The sequence below is a fragment of the Pteropus alecto genome, unplaced genomic scaffold (assembly GCF_000325575.1).
Source record: "Pteropus alecto unplaced genomic scaffold, ASM32557v1 scaffold95, whole genome shotgun sequence".
In the NCBI taxonomy this organism is placed as follows: domain Eukaryota; kingdom Metazoa; phylum Chordata; class Mammalia; order Chiroptera; family Pteropodidae; genus Pteropus; species Pteropus alecto.
The window spans coordinates 690,731-706,233 of NW_006441071.1; the positions used below are offsets into that span (position 1 = coordinate 690,731).

The following is a 15,503-nucleotide window of genomic DNA, read 5'->3' on the forward strand; positions in this document are numbered from 1 at the left end:
TTTCAGGGACAGGCTGCCAATACTAACACAGGTCACTGGGTAAGACAAGTCAAGCTTCTTCTCTTCCTTCTTTCCTTCCTCCCTCCCTTCCTTTTCATATTCCTCCCTTCTTTTTCCTTCCTTCCTTCCTTCCTTCCTTTTTTCTTCAATTAAACAAGGCAAAGTCTAAACATGTTGTTCAGTCTATTTATGAATCACTGGCAAGCAGTTAATTTTGAGGACTGAAAATTAAAACTAACCACAGCAGTTGTTAAAACTAGGGTTTCTATAGGCAGAAATCCAATTCTGTTCAGACACCACCTGTTTCAATAGGACATTTCAGACACCCATTTGGCAAGATTTGCTGGAGAAGACATAGGGAACATGCTTTCAGTCTGTGTTAAGTCTGTAGCATAATGCAGTCCTGTTTTTTCAGAGTGACAGTTGCATTTATATATGATATGTTTTTGTAAGGAATAAATTGGAATCTTCATGAAACTCTGCATATTGTAAAGTGGAATTCAAGTCCACAGTGGACCCCCAACAAGGGGGTTTGGTTATTAAAGGCATCTTATGAGAAGGAGCTTTCACTAATGCAGCTGCAACAAGCCATCTGACATGGCGTTTTATCACAGGGTACTGGAATGAATTTTCTAAAGGGTAGTTTACTATTTCCTTTTGTAGGGGAGTTTACAACACTTCTAACTTCTAAACGATACAAATCACATTTTCTCCCCCTAAGCTTGTGATTTTTTTTGAATAGGTAAATTCGCAATACAAAATGACATATAGTGAGGCTTCTTCAGACCACCAACGAAGCTGTAGTGAATGACCCTTTACATAGTTCTTTGTACACATGGATGAGTATGTCTGTATGATAAATTCCTAGGAGTAAAATTGTGACTCCAAGGCAAAGTGGAATTTAAATTTTGATAGACATTTACAAATTGCTGCCAAAGAAGTAATACTACTCTATGCTTGCATCAACAAAGTGTGAGAGCACCTATTTCTCCACATGGTGATTTATGAAAAATTTCCCCTGATCTGATGAGTGAATGAAAATGATATCTCATTTTTAATTCACATTTATCTTATGAGTTATGATGAGCATCTTTTTATGTATTTAAAACCCATTTTCATTTCCTTTCAAAGACCACATTTTAAAGTATTTTAAATTGGAAATATTCTAAGTGTTTCAGTTTCAACTCAAATTTATGGGTACTCTTCCCACATACTTATATTTGGAAAGGTTACAAAAAGATACCGAAGCCTCTTTAACCAAGGTCTGTGTTTTCAGGCTTTCTTCAATGTGCAACAAATTATGTTCGTAGGAACTGATTTGTCAAGTCTTTGGCTTCTAAAAATGTAAGTGGCTTTTGTGGCAAACTGATCTTAACAGTGCCCAGAGATGGTTGGCTGCCTGCTAATTTAAAAAAAATGACTAAAAAAAAAAAATACAAAAAAAGTTTATTTTAATAGCTGTTACTGGACTGCTTCATTGGATTTTTGGATATTTGTTTTGGGACAAGTGTGCCTTTTTGTTATTTTCTTATATATATCATCCTGTAATCGTCTGCCTCAAAGGATAAAAGGATGCTGACGTTTTTCACCAGCACTGATAAAAGGTGATTTATTTGAATAAATGTACGATCAAGCAGGCTGCCTCATTTATTTGGTGGTTTCTCAGAGTTGAGGTTACTTTTTTGTCATATTTGGTATTTTCTCCTTTCTATATCTTTAGTTCTCTCCTCATCCCACTCCTCACCCTCAGCCCCGAAAATTAAATCATGAAGGTAGAACATACATATAAATGATAAATAGAATGTCAAAGTTATCAGCCTTAATTCCAATTCCAAATGTAACATTGATCTCATAAATTTTTAGGGAAAGCATGGTTATGATAGTTGAAAGTTATTTATGTCACTCAGCGTATTTAGTGGTTTTATGGTTTAATTTCTTCTGAAAGTCACATAAGTTGACCGTAGGATAGTTATAGACTTTTGAAAATATGCACCGAAAAATATCGATGGTATATAATACTCCTGCCTTCATTGGTTCATTTCTTCCCAATTACCTATTTACACTTTCAGTAAGAAGGGGAAAAATAGGAGCACACTTTTCACTTTGTCCAAAGCTCAAATACCCTTACTGCATAAATTGAGCAAAGGCTGAATGAAAAGAAATGAAACAGGTCCATGTTCCTAGAATGTGTACTAGGAAAAGTTCTGTTGAGTATTATAGCTGTCAGTATTGGATGGCGTACCCTCTTTCTTGTGGACCATCTCCAGGAGTAGCAATTTAGCTGACGATACGTAGTCTTGAAAGGAAATGCTGTGATATCTGAAAGAAAACCACCATTTAACCTTGCCCCTAGCTGCTGCTGCCAATGCACAAGAAGCTGGGAAAATAAGAAATGATTAGAAAAGGAAGCAAAGAATGTGCATCTTGGAGAATTTCAAATAAAAAAAATGAATAATTCTTTCTCTTTTGTATTTAAAATACAAAAATGTTACAATTGAAAACTTGGTTCAATTTCCTTCTTCCTTCTGGGCTCAGGTAGTTCATTATGCAGTTGTTTCAAAGCTACATACTTAGTTTGTGTTATATATTGAGTCTGTTCCCTTACACCTTGGATTGTAAAGGAGGCACTTATGAGAGCAGCTTCCTATGTTGACTATCCCCATTGGACATTTCGGGGGTTCATAATCTATAATATTAAATAAAAACAATTTTGGGGGTAGTGCGTAGAGGAGAAGGAAGCTATCTATGATTAACATTTTATTCTCTGATTTTTTTTTGTTCCATAAATGATAAAAAAAGCTGACATTAATCAGGATCTGAAGGCAGCAGTTTAAAAATAAATGTCTAGACTCTTGAAATAGATATTTGTGCTTCATTATCAAGGAGTGAGTATAAATGGTAGGTTGTTTAATATAATAGCCCCTAAAAGGGACACAATCATGGTATGATAGAAAGAATGTTTGATTTGAAATCAGAAGGCATAAATTCAATTTTTGAATCTGCTGCTAATTTACTGTAAGCTTTAAGTTGGTGTAAATCTAAAATAAACATAATATCCTCTTTCTCCCACTTGAGATTATTAAATAAAATGTTAGTACATAGTTAAGTAATTAGTAAATCATTTTATTTATTGAAACAACCTCTTTTTTTTTCCTACAGGTTTTTATTATGCTTTGGTTTAAATCATATATATATATTATCTAGAAAGGTGAAAATAAAAGATTTCTTCTAAGTCTTTGATATCACAATGGTACTCTACTAGAACGAACATATTTGAGCCTCAAGGAGGAATCTAATTTTTACTTGATTTTAAAATAAATACATGCTAACTTCGAAGTATGTAGATTTTCCAATAAAGCAAAAAGAAGACAATAAACTGTTATAATCCCTGCAGTGACTATAACCACTGTCAGTATTTTACATTGTTTTTTTTTTTGTATCTATAAAATCCTACAAATGTTTATATTTTTACTTACTATATTAAATATAAATTGTATAGGTTTTAAAGTATGTGACATTTTATTTTTGTTCTTCAAAAACATTTCATCACACTTCAGAAGATTGATATGAAAATTTTAGTGGTTAAGAAGTAATTTTAGTGGTTAAGAAGTTACTGGTAATATGCTCTCATTCTCCTTCCCTTCCCCCCTCCCCCTCCCTCCCTCTCTCTGCCTCCTTCTCCATCTCCCTCCGTCCTTCCCTCCCTCTTCCTTCCTCCCTCCCTCAAAAAAAACCTCCCTCCCTCCCTCCCTCCTTCCTTCCTTCCTTCCTTCCTTCCTTCCATTTTTCTATATTTATTTGTTGTTATTTTTTTCACCTAATGACTCTCAGCTTCTCGAAATAAAAGTTACTGGTTTAAGGCCTAAAGATATGTGACATTAGGAACAAAGAACTGTTTTTCACAAATTTGGTTTCTAATGGTTCTGACAATACAAAAGTGCGATGGTCTAATTGTGTGGGTGTGTGTGTGTGTGTGAAACTATATGGGCCATACTAGGTCTGTTACTTAGAAAATTTTATATATTAATATAGATCATTGTAGGTGTAGATTTTATAACTTGTTCTTTTAGATTCTGTAAATGTCATTCTCACCTATCCTACCCTTATAGGGTAGATTAGGAGCCTGTGGGTAGTGTGAAATGGTTAAATTTAAAAGATTTCATTAGTGGAAACATTGAGTAAACTAAGGATGCCCTATCCATAAAACAAACTGGCCTGTTCAACTATAGTATGGTAAAATGGAGGAATAATAAAAATCTAGTTAACTTTATGAATATCAGTTTTACCATGAACTCTTAATGGTGTAAGGATGGAGTTAGGTGGGTTTATAGGCAGAAATCTACCCATTTGGTATCCATGGCATCCTTGGGCAAATTAGAAATAATCGTGTCCGTTTCTCGCCCCACGAAACTGCAGCTCAAGGAACACAGCCTGGATAGAGGTTGTTCTGGATGCCAGGTTGTTCTAATTCCGTTGATGAAGAATCCTTGTGCAGGGCACCATCTGAACAACCATTTACAGTGGTGACACTATTTGTAAGTTCAGACAAAAAGGGGATTTTGATGTAAAACACAACTATCTTGTCTGAGATAGTCTGGATAGGAGTGATCTGGGAAAACAATAAATAAAACTTTTTGGAAAATTCGTTCTTAGAGTATGCCTGTTTGGAATGGCAGTATCCTTTCAAAAGTTTAGCCTGGGCTCTTGTTCTGCCACTCTGTTTTGTGTTTTTAGCTTATGACACTATTATCCAATATCCATAGATATCTATAAAGGTCTGGCTTAAGCACAGGGAGCAGAAGTACTTTTGATAAGACCATTGTGCTGAACTGGGAGTTTCAAATGTCAGTGACTATGAGAACAGGCTAACCCTTTGAAAGGACATGGCCACAAAAACTGGAAGACCAATTGAGTAATGTTGCCCTTGTATCAGGAATTTTACATAGTGGGTAGCGACTTATTATTATTTAAGGTAAAGATTAAATGAATTGGAATTTCTTTTTCTGATAATTTTGAGTTCTGAATGCTTTGGTAAAGAGAACATTGATGAATTCCAGATCAGAGATATTCTAGATCTTAATAACAGTCACCATTGATAAGAATGCTTTCTACTGTGTTTCAGATTTAAATGCACTTTATCTGCTTTGACTTTTCACATAGGTCCCAGGGCTGGAGCTGGAACTTGTTCTTATTGAATCTTATTTCTTTAATGCCCCTTCTATATTTTTTCTTCCTAGATTTCTTTCTACTCTTGAAAAAGAAAGGGTCTCTTTCTTTTGACCATCATGTTCCTCTTCCAGGGTCAAGTTTCTTGAGCTTCTCTCTCTCTCCATCCACACTGTGCCCTGGGATCATCTCACTTGAATCCTATTCTTGCCTCTTTTTTATTCTTCTGAAGAATATTTATGGCTTATGTGCATACTCCTAATTTTGGCTTCAGTTTTTTTTTTTTTTTGATTAAAAAATGTTATAGTGAAATCTTTATTCTGATTTACCTTTTTAAAAAGAAAATTCATTGAGATTAAAAGATGTATGTGCCTCTGCATTGCAGAGCAACCAACACAGGATGACTGCCTCACAGGCACAAAAGTAAATGCTGCGCTTGATTAATCAGTCTTGAAGGTAATAATCAAACCTATCTGAATTGTTGAGATATGTGAGGCTTTCTCACTGCTTCATTTTCTGAATATCTATCCTGGTTTCTTTGGGGGAAGAGAACAGAGCACAGCAGTTAAAAGGTCAGACTGTTATGAAACAGACAGTTTTTCAGGTGCTGGCACTGGTACTTACTAGCTGTGTAATTTTGGACAAATGATTCATCTCTATTGGTTGTTTCCTCATTTATAAAATAAAGAAAAGATACATATACATACAGTTTTATAGCTGACGTGATTCGTTGATGTAATATGTCAACTCCCCATTCTGCAGATGAATAAACTAAGGCATCAACTACTAAAATGATTGGTGAAGCAAAGGATAGCTGAGTCAGGATTTTTGTTCAGTGTTCTTGCTTATTTTTTCTATAATAACATAGTAACATGGAGCAATATTAGATTTCTTTTGAAAATACAATTAAAAGAGGTAAGGAATTAAAAATAAAACAAGTCCCCAGGGCACTTCTTTTAGTTGCTTAGGACGGAACACTAGAGCAATCTTGCATGAGTCCTCTTCCTTAAGACAGCTGGATAAATTGCCAGAGCGAAGCAGCTTGCTTGCTGCTGGCAGCAGACTTCATCCTTTTGTTTCCTGCTTCAGAGACGGAAGGTCTCTGTATTTCTCTTGCTTCTGCAAATCCAGTTTACATGGATAAAATGATAATTAGGAATCTGCTCCCTCACCATTCAGTATTTCTTAAGCCAGCATCAACCTATCTGGGAGGATTGGTTATGTTTTCATTTTCTGTAAATTAGAGGCAAGCATAATTTTTGCAGTCTTTTTTTTTTTTTCAGCTGAATAACAAGGGTCTACATGACTTTAGAAGTGGTTTTTCTTGGCATTAACCAGCATATGAAAAAGACTATAATAAAGTCAACAAATAACTTTGTAATCTACCAGGTTTTTGAAAGTAGAGATGCAAATAAGTTATGGAGTCCTGGTGATTCCTCGAGTGGAAAGTTGGATGGTAATACACTGTCAGAATTGGCTTCCTGAGAGCTTTGCCACCTCTTCTTTGGAGAAGCTGATTTGACTTCTTGATATCCCTCTCCCTTCCCCCGCTCCCCCCAAATCAGGATGCATGACCTAAAAATGGTTCAGAGTATTTGAATCTAGGACAGGTAGAACAGGCTCAGGAAATCCAAGATGCTTTTCGAGTCCTGGAAGACTTCTGGCAGAACATTTTTATCCTTTTGTTTCTTGCTTCATAGATCGAAATTCCCGGAATAAAATTGATTTCTCCTACTTCTGCAAATCAAGTTTGAGAGGACCTTCCTAAATCTTGTCCTATCCTTAGTCTTCAGGTACCAACCTGAATTCCTCTCATCCCCTGTCCAGGTAGCTTAAGTGTTTAGTAAAACAATAAAAATTTCGTTCTAGGAGAATTTTTTTTTTTTTAGCTTAGTACTTGTTTCTTCCAAAGGAAGTATAAGTACTTTCAAAATATTTACGTATACTACTATAGGCCACCCTTAATGCCAGGTGCTAAGTGTATAGTGGATGAACACAAGATTTTTTTTCTTTCTGCCAAACTCTACCCTTGGTCAATTTCAGGAGATAATACATTCATACATTCTCGTCTTCTCAGAGGTCTAAAAAAAACCTAACTAAGTTTCCTTAAAAAAAAAAAAAAAAAAAGGAGGAAAGAAAGAAAAAAGATTAAAAAACAAAACAGAACAAAAAGAAATTTCTAGCCATCAATCTATGCTGCCCTTGTGTGCTTTTAGGAGAAAAAGCTGCAGTACATATGAAGGTATTCACTTCTTTTAGTGGGGTGCCAGAAGCTTTATTATTGGACCCTACCTGCTTCCATCTCACCCCAAGCAGGCTTTAAGGGCTTCTAAAGATCAAGGATACCCTCTGATTTTGATGCCCTTCCCAGGCCCCTTAGTCCATTGTGCATGGATTGAGACATGGGGCTCTTCCAAATAATATTATTTACCTTATAATTATTTTTATTTTGAAATAATCTCAAACATATAGAGAAATTCCAAGTATAGTACAAATATACTATACTGTTTACTGAACCATTCTAGAGTAAATTGCCAATATGATGCTCTATCATCCATGAATACTTTGGTGTTTATTTCCTGAAAACAAGGGCATTCTCTTATATAACCATGATAACAGCCATCAAAGTCAGTAATTAGCATTGGTACCTTACCAACAGCTCTGTTTCTCAGATCTCACTCATGTTTTGCAGATTGTTCCAATGAAGTCCTTTAATTTTATACCAAAAGGATCCAATTGATAATTATATGTAGCATTTAGTTGTCATGTCTCTTTAGTCTTCTCTGATTGAGAAATGTTCCTTGATCTTTCCTTGACGTTCATGAACTTGAAATTTTAAATTATTTCAAGCCAAGTACTTAGGAAATAGCCCTCAGTTTGGGTTTATATGATATTTCCTCCAGATAATTCAAATTTATAATCTGAATCTAGACTAGATTTTGATTATGGATATCTGGCAGGGATATTACAGAAGCAATAAGGGGCTCCTCTCATTGCACCTAATTATGTGCATGATTTCCATTGTACTATACCATTATTACTGTGATGCGACTCCAGTCTCTGGATTCGGATGGTGTCTGCCAGGCTTTCCCACTGTAAATTCCTTTTTTTTCCTTTGTAATTAATGAATATTCTATTGGGTGGTACTTTGAGAAAATGTACGTATTTCATTCCTCCTCAAACTTAAATTTATTCTTGAGTTTATTATATCATCATGGATTCATGGATATATACATATTTTTTAATGGGGTTATAATCCATTGCTGTCATTATTTATTTTCGTGCTTAGATTGTCCTGATTTGGCTAGTAGGAATCTCTTCAATCTGTTTTCTATGTCTTTTTGACATGTTCTGATCAGTCTTTGCATAGTTCAGACTTCTTGTTCTAAGGTGTTTCAGGCTCACTTGGTACTTTGTCCCAAATCTAGATTCAGCCATTTCTTCAAGGAGCAGGTCCTATTTAGTGGCTCTGAGTTACTGCATGGACACCCCTCCTCACATCATGGCCCTCTCTTTGTCTCCTGTTGCCTACCTTTCTTGGCCTCATCTAATAGTTTTTGGACCAAATTGTTCAGGAAGAAAAAGGGCACATTTTGTTTTGATTTAATCACTTACGTTAGCTCTGTATAAATGGGGACTATAACATTTGATCCGGTATTCCCTAGTGCCTACTATATAATAAATACTCAATAAGGGTATAAATTCATTCAAAGACAAATACTTAGAATGCATCTGTAAGGAGTTGGTCATTATTCCAGGTGCAGGGGGAACACAATAGTTGAACCAAATCTAAAAAAAAAAAAAAAGACTTACATTTGTAGGAGCCCTATGAAAGGAAATTGTTCTTTGTGAAGGATGGAAATAATTTTGTAAGGCAGCCGTTTCCCAAGTGACTTTGTTTACATTAATATGTATTCAATGAAAAAAAGTTCTGACTTTGCACTTTTTTTTGTAGTTCTTATTAGAGTGCATGGGCTAAATGTGTCACAGATTTTTTTTTTAGCCTTGGTAATTTCTTGTATTATTACAGTTCTGCTTTTCTTCCACCCTGAAGAATGCTGGTGCCTTGTATATAACTAACTTTGCTTTTTTAAAGCACAAAATGGAAATTCTGGTAATATAGAAATGTTATATTAGTTAACTCCACCCTGTAGTTTGTTAGTTTCTACACTGTTGACCATATACTTCCAAAGGAAAAAATGAAAAGGTTTTTTCATTATACTTTTGCTAATTAGTAATACAATGCAGAAGCAATAAGAATAGATCATAAGCTCCTTTTTGTTAATAGAATTAATCATCTGCGTTATTTCATTTAACTCCAGTGAGTAGAACTACAATACACAGCATATAATCAAACTTTCTCTTTTTGTATTATAAAATTATTCAATCATTTATTCACTCAATGCGTATTTGATTGTCTATTCTTTGCTAAGTACCTATTCTCACAGACTCTTAAAGGATTAAATGAGATAATGTGTATACTTTGTTCATAGCAGCTAGTAAGTGTCCATTGAAACAGAATGTGAATTTCCCTTACTAGACAATAAAGTTCTAACATCAGGAATTTTGAGTTTTTCTTAAAATAAAAATGTTATGTTATAATTGATACATGAGAATTATATGTATTTTATATTTCTTTATATAAAAGAAATACCATAAACCTATCATCCAGTTTAAGAATGAGAATTCTCAAACTGGGCCCCATGATACATTCTTATTCCATAAGACCTAAAAATCTGAATTTCTAATAAACATTCAGGTAATATTGATGTTACTGGTCCCCTGACTGCATTTAAAGAAATACTGCTTTAGGGTATATACCTACAAATGGAATTGCCAAGCGATAGGCCACTCACATATTTAGCTTTTTATTATTTTATATAGTAGCTGTAACAATTTAGAATCCTATATCAGCATTGCTCTCTTTTCTAGTCAGACTTGTCCTTTTATACCAGGGGTCCCCAAACCCTAGGCCGCTGACTGGTACCGGTCCATGGCCTGTAAGGAACTGGGCCTCATAGCAGGAGGTGAGCAGAGGGTGAGCTAACAAAGCTTCATCTGTATTTGCAGCCACTCTCCAGTGGCTCAGCTCCACCTCAGATTATCAGGCATTAGATTCTCATAGGAGTACCTATCCCTGTGCCAAAAAGGTAGGGGACCAGGGCTCTATACTACTTAGTAGGCATAAAATTGTATCTTATTGTTATTTTACAATTTCAGTGATTAGTAATAAGGCTGAGCATACATTTTGGTGGCCATTCTTTCATGCTTCTTTCTCTGTGAAATATTCGTTCATATCTTCTGCTTATTTTCTATTTATTTGTTGGGGGTCTTTTTATATTCTGAATATATGATTCTATTGTTGGTTATATTTACCATAGGAATTTTTTCCTAGCTTGCCCGTTTAGTAATGGCTTTTTATATTTCTTTATATTTATTGGTAGATAGAAATTTTTTATTTTAAAGTGGTTGGATTTTTATGGTTAGTTCTTGTGTCCCATTTAATATGTTCTTTTATATCCCAGGGTCATATAGATAATCTCTTGTATTCTTTTCCAACATGTTTGAGAAGTTTTGTCTAACATTTAAATATTTTCAAACATCTGGAATTGATTTTATGTATGGTATGAGGTAAGAGTCTAATTTAAATTTTTTCCTATATAGAAAATCAGTCCCAGCACATTTTATTAAGTTGTCTATGCTTTACTCAGTGATCTACAGAGCTTACCCTGTCAAATTTTCATATATTTGTGAATCTGTTGGGGGGATGTAGTTCATTTCTGTTCCATTGGTTAGTGTGTTGATTTCTGCAGTAATACCACAATGTTGTAATCGCTATAATTTTGTAATGTGGTTTGCTATATGGTGTGACAAGTTCTATTACATCATTCTTTTTCTTCATATAAATTTTAGAATCAATTTAAGTGTTAAGATTTGGTCTGATATTACATTGAATCTATGGATAATGAGTGTTGTTATCCATGAACCTATTCTCTCTATCAGTTTATTTAGGCTTTCTTTACAGTTGTTAAAGTATTGAAAATACTTTTGATAAAGATCTAGCTAGTTTTATGTTTTGTTTATTCCTAGGTACTTTATCTTTTTTATCGCTGTTATAGGTAGAATATTAAATGTTTCCTGTTTGTTGCCAATATGTAATACGAAGCTTACCTTTGCATATTGATATTACTTCTAACTACCTTACTAAACATTACAGTCACTTTTCTGCATAGGTCTTTTGTTTTTCTGTGTGGACAGTCATATTATATGTGAATAGTAACATGTATCTTTCTTATTTTCAATTTTCCAGTTTCCGTCCCCACTCCCACAACCTTCTGTGGTCCTGTGTCAGTAGGACTAGTTACCAGTAAAATATTAAGTATAAAAGTTCCTAATTTTAAAGGGAATAATTCTAATAATTCCTTATTTAAAATGTTATTTGCATGGGATTTTAGCAGCTACCTTTTGTCAAGTTAAGGAATTTATCTCTTTGTCTTGTTTCATTGACTTTTTTTTTTAATCACATGTGGATTTTATCAGATAATTTTTCAGCATCTCATGAGATGAACAGATTTTTTTTCTCCTTTAATCTGTTAATGTGGTGCCTGACAAGCATTTTTGTCATGCTAAAATACTCATAAATTCTTGGGATAAAACCAATTTGATCTTGCTCTATTAGGTTCCCCCAACCCCACAATTGTATTAATTGCGTTAATATTTTATTCAAAAATTTTGCATCTGTATTTTTGAGTGAAATTGGTATGTGTTTTCTTTTCTTGGCAAGTTTTGTTACTTTGATAATATTTGCTGTGTAAAGAAATGTTTTTTTCTCTTTTCTATCTTTTGGAAGATTTTCTATGAAATTGAAATGATTGTTTCCTAGAACTTGCTTGCCTATGGACCCGATGATGTTTTTTGATAGGAAGATTTTAAGCTACTTACTTGACTTTAATAAAGAATTCTTGATTTTTATTTCTTTCTTGGTCAGTTTTAGTAAGTCATATTTGTCTAAGAATTTACTTTCAAATTTGTTGGCAAAAAATTATTTATAACATTATTTGTTTAATCTCTGCTGTACTGGCAGGTGTATTCTTTTTCCTTCCTATTTTTTATTATTTCACTGGGTTTGAATTTTTTATTAGCTTTTAAAAAAATCTCTATAATCTGTTATTTGAATTTGTTATCCCATTGTTTTCCAAAATTCTTTCAGTTTTTTTTCAAATGTGAGCATTAAAGGCTAAAATTTTTCCTCTGAGCATTGTTTTAACAACATTCCATATGTGTACTGTTGCTTTTATTCGATATGATAAATTTAAAATTTTCCATTTTAATTTCTTTTGCCTATGAATTGTTTAGAAATGTGTTTTTATAATTCGAAATGTATGTTTCTTTTTAATTTAAAAAGTTTTTTCTTTTAGTTTAATTGTATTACTATAATTTCTTTTTGAGTTCATTTTCTTTTTTTCTGACGTAAATCTTGTGGAAGTTCTTTTCATGAAAGTCTCCTATTGGTAAACTCTCTTAATTTTTGTCTTACTATAAAAATTTTGACTGTAACCCCTATATAAATAGTGGTTTTGCTGGTTATACAGTTCTAGGTTGACATTTATTTTCAGTGTTTCGAAAATATTTTTCTTTTGTTTTTTGTGAAGTCTGATGTCATTCTCATTTAGGGTTTATGCTAGTAGATGTTTAGCAACTACTTCTGGGGGTGGTGGAGAACTCTTGATTTTTAGTGTTTGCTTATTTTCATGGTGTAAATAAATACTCTTCCCATGTTATGTCAGTTATTGCAGAGTTAGAAAGAGATGTGCAGCAGCACACAATTATGAAGTATTTCCACCATCCTGATTAATAGGCATAATTACTTCAAGAGCACATATATGCTATAAAATAATTAAGAAATGATGAGTTTTATCTATTACCTTTGCTTTTAATTTTTTTCTACTTGTATATTTATATAATTTAATTTTTAATAATAGTCTTTAAAAATTGATTCACAGAATTTCTGAAAATTTAACAATTAGCTGTTGTGAGCTTATAGTAGCCATTGTAACACACCACTTGTTCACTGATTCCTTTTTCAACAGGTAATCTTTTGTTTCTTACTGCTTTTAGAATCTTTTTGTCTTTAGTTTACTACCTTTTTAGTACAGTGTGTCTAGGAATAAATTACTTTTAATTTATATATATATTTTTATATTGTAGTTACTCTTTCTGTGGATTTATGACTTTTATCATTTTGGAAAATTCTCAGCTATTAAATTACCTATATACTATGTTTTTTCCAGCCTCTGATTAGATATTTGTTGTTTTTATTGTGTTCTCCATGTCTTTTTAATAGCTTTTATATTTTCCATTTTCTTGTATCTTTGTGTGCATTCTGGCAGTTTGTTCGTGTCTGTCTTCCAGTTCACTGATTCTTTTCAGCTGTGTTTAATCTGCTGTTTAATCCATTGAGATATTAATTTCAACAGTGATTCCTCCTCCCTCCCCCCCCCTTTTCTTAAAGTCTTATTTGTTTCTTTTCAGTATCCTCATCATTTTTATTCACCTCTTACTGCTTGGTCACTTTATTTGTTTGTTTGTTTATTTTTCTGACTTTTTTTTTGCTTTGTCAACTTTTAGATTCCAATTTTTTTGTCACACTTTATATGTAGTTATTTTATCTTCTGCATCTGAGGATTCCAATATCTAAGATGCTCAAGGTTCTTTTATAGACTCTCAGATCATGGTGGCTTGTTTCTTTGTGTTAGGGATATTTTGAAATTCTGAGTTTATATTTGATTTGGTTGAACTTATGGAATCTTGGGGCCTGAATTCAGAGTACTTTTCCCTAAAAGCAAATTTATAAAGGCTTCTTCTGGGTTTCCGAGAGACTCTGAGGTTCAGTCTTCAAATATGCTATGGGCCCTGACCTTTTAGGCAACTTCATTTCTCATGCTTGACTGTAGCTCACAGTTAATGTTTTAATTTCTCTCTTCTCTTTTCCCTTTCTCTCTCTATTTCTTTAATATACTCTTGATTCTTGGAGTTTCTCTTTATTTATTTAAGCTTAGCAATAAAGAGTTTTGTAATTATCCAAGATCTAGTTGTAATGAGAGTTTCCAAAGAATTTACCTTATTGCCTAAATAAGGTTTTTTCCCCCCAGAAACCATAGTACATCTAGCAGTTTCAGTATAGTTCTTTGCTTATGCTAGAGACTCAGTAAATATATAGTGAATAACTATTGAGAGAAGGTGATGAGACAGCATAACTGTGATTATATTTTCCCATTGTTTAATTATGTCTCTCTGGGTATTTTATTTATGCAATAGATATATTGAATTTTTATGTGTTGGGCACTGTTTTCCGTCTTATACTTTCAGCTACTCCATCATGATTAGTACTGTACATTGAAGATTGACTACTCTCTGTGAGTAACAATTACTTATCACGCCTCATTGTCAGAAATCCACCTACTACTAAAAGAAAGGACAAAAATAATCTGGCAGTTATTTAAGAAAATGGATATTGTACAAAGCTAAATATACATAAACCTAGAAAGAGAAGTGATATAATTATTATTTCAGCTTCTAGTTTCATACCACAAAAGTAAATAAGTTTACTTGAAACTATGAAGTCTAAATATAACTTGCTGTTAATTGTACTTAATTATGATTTAGAATTTAATTCATAGCACATTAGGGAAGACTATATAACAGGAGCATTTTAAATGAGGTTGTGTTCTGTTCTGAAATAAAAATATTTTATAGTATATACAACATACCTGAGACTAGTCGTTTAAAAATTTTGTCTAATTTTGGAATATTATTTTGTAAAATATTGAATATTCTTGCCAATTAATATTTTATAGTTAAATTTATGTTTTACATGCAGATAAAGTGCTTCAATATATTTTTTAATATTAAAAAATATTTATTGGGTTTACTTTTAATGCTTTTGAACAGAAGGTTAAAGGGATGAAAATTTAACTGCTACTTATTCAATTTAGAACTGAAAGTGTTTCCTTCATGTTTTAATAGTATGTAAAATTTATATAAGAAAATCTCAAGTGCAAATAGGTAAAACAAAAGTGGAGAGAATATAAAAGTATATTTGGAAGGTCTAAGAAATTATATCAAAATAATGCATATGTATGTTTTAAAAAATTAAATAATAAAGGATAGTATTTTAGCAGAACCCAAAAGTCCTTTATTTTATTCTTCCCTAACATCCTTCCCACTTTCTGGACGGAAACAATTTAACTGTTTCTTATTTATTTATGGATTGATTTTTTTTTTTAAAGGTCTTTGGTTACTGCCCCAAATTTTCAAAATAAGTGCTTATGCTTCTA

General features: G+C 33.0%; 1 protein-coding gene across 1 annotated transcript in view; it reads left to right on the forward strand.

Annotated features, from left to right (window-relative positions):
- The window catches only part of MLLT3 (MLLT3, super elongation complex subunit), a 233,872-nt gene that overhangs the window by 143,673 nt on the left and 74,696 nt on the right, over nt 1-15,503 (forward strand). The window lies entirely within an intron of this gene.